The sequence below is a fragment of the Miscanthus floridulus genome, chromosome 17 (assembly GCF_019320115.1).
Source record: "Miscanthus floridulus cultivar M001 chromosome 17, ASM1932011v1, whole genome shotgun sequence".
Classification (NCBI taxonomy): Eukaryota; Viridiplantae; Streptophyta; class Magnoliopsida; order Poales; family Poaceae; genus Miscanthus; species Miscanthus floridulus.
Genome location: NC_089596.1, coordinates 37,538,393 through 37,544,272, shown reverse-complemented (window position 1 = coordinate 37,544,272; position 5,880 = coordinate 37,538,393). Strand labels below are relative to the sequence as shown.

At 40.4% G+C, this 5,880-nt stretch overlaps 1 long non-coding RNA gene across 1 annotated transcript; it reads left to right on the top strand.

Moving 5' to 3' along the window:
- Positions 1-2,131: 2,131 nt before the first annotated feature.
- Positions 2,132-3,115, top strand: LOC136518317 (uncharacterized). The gene is made up of 2 exons (XR_010774461.1): positions 2,132-2,474; positions 2,658-3,115. It is a non-coding gene; the product is annotated as an uncharacterized lncRNA (long non-coding RNA).
- Positions 3,116-5,880: the final 2,765 nt, after the last annotated feature.

The following is a 5,880-nucleotide window of genomic DNA, read 5'->3' as shown; positions in this document are numbered from 1 at the left end:
CGTGATGTGTTGAGCTGCCAGCAACAACAGGTCGTTGACATCCCTGCCGATGATGAAAGCACCCTGGCCCTTGTTTAGTTTCTAACTTTGGCACTATACAAAAAGAAGATTCATCGTCACATCAAACTTGCGATACATATATGTAATACTAAAAGTAGACGAAATTAAAAACTAATTGCACAGTTTGGTTATACTTTACGAGACGAACATTTTGAGCTTAATTAGTCAACGGTTGGACAATTATTACCAAATATAAACGAAATGCTACAGTAGAGAATCTGGCACTATACAAACTTTGCACATCCAAATTCCGGCCAACTAAACGCGCCCCTAGCGGTTGTCAGCCCAAAACTTTAGACCCGCTAGGTCACTATCCTGTATTTGATGCGAAGGAAAAAAAAATAAAAAATTGAAGTTGAGCCAATTATAAATTGAACCCAAGACTCAAAACAAGAGGACCCTTGTATCATGTATCTGGTGTGTAGGAAAAAGATAAAAAATGTGAAAGAAAATAGAAAAAATAAATCGAGTCATTTTGGAATTGAACCAAGAGCGCACAGGATTAGGAAGCAATTTTTTTGTCTATTTGATGCTTGTACAGATAAAACAAAAAAACATAAAGTGGTGGGTATTGAACCTAGGTGCTCATGAACAAACTGAGCATGCCTTACAACTAAACCATGTCCTCTTTGATATAGGAACTAGGAACTAAATTTTCTCGTAACCATAATGTTTGTTGCTAGTGTTGCACGTGTCGTTCTAATAGGACCTTCTCATACGAGTTTTCAGTAGGAAAATAAATTGCTTAAATACTGGAAAAATAAAGAACATGAACAAAAGTTTTTTTCTTTTCAATCTACAGAGAAAAATTGTAACTAGTCTTTCTTCCTCATGCTAACTCCAAATGATATATTTCTTTTTACTAGTTTTTTTCTAAGTCATGATCTACCAACCGACAACATTTGTGTGGAAATTATTGTTTCTTGATTCTTTTGCATATGGCTTGTTTTTCATTTATGTATATAGAAAAAGAACCTTGTGAACCAACCTTTAAAATGTCTTTTATACTTCAAACTTTTTTTTTTGCATGAAATAGGCTACATACTTACTATTGTGTAGAAGTTTCAAAATTTTCCGAACTAATTTCCTATTTTCTATAGTTTATATGAATTTCTGTGCGTTTATCAAAAATAATTCCAAATTGAACAGCGAGTACCTCCAACAAGATTTTAGTAACATTATAAGAATTATATTTATGCTAATATGTTTCAATCTACGCCATATCTAGAGATGTATAAAAAAATCAATTGTTTGCTGGGAATAATCCATCCTTCTATATCCAAATTAACATAAAAATAACTGTTGTAATTCCAAACTTTGTTATGAAATCCTACAAACTTGCATGACAACATGTTTTTGTTGTATAATGTTCCAATAAAAGTTTCAAGTTATTTTTTTAAAAAAAAGTACCATACATTGTTAACAAATGTTATATCTCTCACATAGTTAATGAAACTATGTGGATAGATGTACCATTTGTGAACAACGTAGCATCTCACTTTGTTAAAAAAGTTTAAAATTTATATGGCAAAAAACTTATATACCCCTCTTATACCTCCGTACCAATTCTTAGGATTTTTATACCACTTTATGATATATTGTTTTTTCGCTGGAGTCACCAAACTAGTAGTTCGAGTGATGTCCAACAAAACACTTAATTTTTCATCGATTTTCAGGATGTGAGCCCAAATAGAACATGACTTCTTACATATTTTTTTTTCTAATTTTTGAACATTGTTTCATAGGACGTGTAGTTCAAGTTAGAGTTATTTTCAAAAACACGAAGAAATTCTTTTAATCTATGGAAAATAGTAAATCACTTTTAAAATTTTTAATACTTCTACAAACGGACATATGTAGTCTATTTTTAAAAAAATATTTTACGTATATGATTATTTTAATATATTTATAGACTACTTCGATTAACTCACGGAAAATATCAAAGGATCCTAATCTAAACTAAAAAAAAATTCGACGCGCCCGCCCGCAGGCGCCAAGATACAGTGCCCCAAAACTATAGCGCGGCCTCGTGAAGCGCCCAAACCATAGCGCCGCACTGCCTACTGCCTCCCGGAGGGGCCGCTGCCCGATGGATCTCATGAGACCGCAGACGAGGAGACCGAAAACGGTGAGCAGAGGAATCGAGCCCCGCCGAGAATTTCCTGGCCACCGACCTCTAATAAAGGTCCAGCATCTCATCCCGTTACCGACTCTCTCTTCCTCGTTCCCTCCCCTTTGCGAAGTCGATCAGCACCTTTTCCTCATTCCCTCCCCTTTGCGAAGTCAATCTCCCTCAGATCCTGTGCTCTGTGGCTACCATACCACCCCTTCCTCTCCCCTGTCGGATCATCCACCACGCCCGCGGCCGGCATCCTCCTCGCGGCAATGTTTCTCATTGGCGGTTCTTCGATTATGTGAGTGATCTCCTCATCCTGGTGCTTCTGGTCCTTTTCTCGTGAGCGGGGAGGGGCTGGCGTTTCACGGTGTTGTTCTGCTGGATTGGGTGCATTGGGAGTGAAGCAGAGACGAGATCGGGTTTCGGGGGTGTTATGCTGCTGGATTTCGTTCTGGATTATCTGATCTCTCTGCATTGGCAGAGAATAGCTGGATACACACGCGTGGATGGAGTGGGTGCCTCAAGGAGCATGTGAAGATTTTGCTTAAGATGTTGACCGGATGATTTCAGATAGACTTGGCATATTCGGCATGTTCGCTGGTTGGTTTCTGGGCTGGTTTGGATTGGCTGATGCTGGTTTATTACGAGAGAAAAACACTGTTGGCTGGCTGGTTTGGGCTGGCTGAAACCAACGAGCGAACAAGCTGATTGTTCCGTGCTCAATTCTTGATTGAAATTATTGCCTAGCCTGTTAGCCTATATATTGACTGTTGCAGGTCTGACGCATCATGTTCCCCTCGCCTACTCTGCAATTCGATCATCAAGTTTGCATCGCCTACTCTGCAATTCGATCTTCACTGCACCAATCTTGTGATAGATTAGGATATAATGTAATGATAAAAATAAATTGTTAAATAAATGGCTGCACACTCGACTACTGATTGATTGACTGCTCTCTCCAAGTTCGCCTAATGTTTGATTTTTAATTGTGCAGGTCAAAACCTTACAAAAAAATCAACGTCTGAGAATCCACATTCACAGTTACATATCAAGCTGCTGATTTTTTTTTTTTGAAACTCAGCTGCTGAATTTTTACTTTTGCATGGCTAGCAGCTGGTGCTGGCTTATCTTTTGCTCGTGACCTGTGATTTAAATTGTCTAGGATCTTGCCTTGGTGTCCTGAGTTGTCAATGTGACTGAGTGTTGTGAGAACTCAACCTTGACAAACAAATGGTGCTTTTGCTTACGGACTAATTTGTCATTGGTCTATGGTCTTGTCTTGTGCTGTGATTCTGCAATAAAACTAAAGCAAACAAACAAATAGATGATTATATATTGCATGTAGTTGCTTCATGACAGTTGTGTTTGAATGATTTCTGCACAGAGAATTTGTATGTATCTGTCTGCTAACTTTTTTTTTTATTATTGTGCTTTCTACTGATGTTGAATGGTCTGGCACCTTCTATAGTGTATATTCATGTTATCTTCTATAGTGCTGGGCTATGGCAAATCTAATGGGCGGCCACAACAATTTTGCTCTCTTTTTCATGTTATCTTACTCTATTTCTCTGCAGCATGTAGTGACTAATACTCACCAGGCAGTTTGGATCTTCGGCCATTCATGGTGACAAGTCCCAAAGTGAAAGAGAGAATGTTTTGAATCATTTTGATCTGAGCGGTCTCCTACTTTAGTTGCACAGATCCGGCTCCTGTTTTTTTTTTTTTGCAGATGTTGCTTAGCGTGGCCTAGACATCAAAGGTATCGGGTTAGATTACCTTTCCATTATCTGTTACATATATGTATGTGTCTATGTCTTTCAATTATGTCACGAAAGTGTTTGTTAATACCTTGCATGGACTAATTAAAATGAAGAAAGGTCAATATGTTTCCATGTGTCACTCGACTACTTTAGAGGTTACTGATTTTTGTCATCGATTATATTTTCCAGAAAACATATTGATCTAAATCTTTTTGCATACAATTCATAAATGCTTAGTGCATATGTGAACATAATAATCTAAGAAGAAATTATCATTTTGTTTTATTGTGATCTAATAGTCATGCATTACTTCCCTATCCACCTTGCTACTATTCAACCATTCTTAATTTAGCTGACCTTAGTTTATCTCTCACTTATGCACCGGAGCTGATGATCTATGTAGGGAGACCTCTCATCTAGACTAGCTATGTACGTATGTTTTTTCCCCCTTTTACACTTGAACTAAGGTATTGACTAATTCACATGGCCTCTCTCAGTGTTATATTGTAGTGTAACTTATTATAGTTTGTACATGTACCCTTTTATTTTTTATGTTATAATTTCTGTACAGGACCATCTCTATCTCTTGATTACTGCAATATAGGACAGAGCTTTTGCTAGTTAGGAAAAAGACTTGCCAATGCAATTGTGAAAAACTTAATTTCCTAATATCCTAATATATTCTTTTGGTGAGGTGGACAAACTTTGAGGGGAGGCTCAGAATAAGGACACAACCGAGGTCAGGACGTGTTTGACTATTGGAGGTCTTCATGTGTTGCATAGATGTTCAGCCTATTCGTTTGGCTGTGGCTTGTCGTAAACGATCGTAAATTTCCAGTCAGAACAATATTTTTCTCACATAAACCAGCCAGCAGTACTTCTTCATGAACCAGCAACGATATGAATCAGCCAACTGAACAGGCTGGTTAGGAGTCGTGAAATTTTGAGTGTACCGTACAGTCGGTTGTTATTTTAGATACTACTTCAATGCTTTGTCTACTTATTAAATGATTGTGTCGGTGTTTCGAGTAAACACCAACGAGTAAATTTATATATTGCGCGTCTGATCCGGATGGTGTGCTAAGAGGACACAAGGATTATACTAGTTCGGGTTGAATGTCCCTACGTCCAGTTTTGGGCTACTCGTCTTACTAGCACTGAGTTTATAGTAGGGGGTTATAAACTGTCGAGAGAGGGAGGAACTCCCTAATCTCTGGTGGAAAGAGCGAAAGGATGCCGAGAGCTCGGTCGCTATTCAGCTATGTGTTCGAGGTTCGATGCTAGTGGTTTCGCTATGATGCAGTGTGATGTGTGATGAATCGATGCCCCTTAGTGGGATGCCCTGTTTTCCCTTTTATAGGCCAAGGAGAAAGCTGGGGTTACAACCGAAGGGAAGAGGGAAGAAGAAAGGGAAATAAGGCTTCCGGAGGTGCGCCGTCCACCTCTTCGCGTGGGTCCCGCTGACCCTACAGATTGTGGTGGCAGCTGCGTCGTACCGGGGTCCTACTGGCCGCTACAGTATACGTGCGGGCGTCGTGCGTCGTTCTTGTCTTCCATCCCATCCGAGCGGACGGAACGGTCAAAGGGTCCTCTGATAGAGGCCATACGGGGGGCTAGCGATACGGTGCCAGTCAATCTGACACCGGTTGACTAACGCAGGACGATGGTTAGGCAGGGAGTGGCCAGCACAGTGCTGACCTGTTGACGCGTTGGTTGACGTGAGTCTCCCAACATGGCCTGATGTGACCTCTCGTCGCATCAGGACGCGTCTAAGACATGCTCCCTGGCGCGCACCTTCATGCCGTAGTGGTTGAAGCGGTTCGGGTCCCATCCTTGAGCCACTGCTTTTGTCCGGCAGCGAATCCGACCCCTTGGGATCGGGCGAGCCAGAATCTTGCCCTAGGGACCGAGCGATACGGAATCCGACCTTCAGGGGTCGGACGA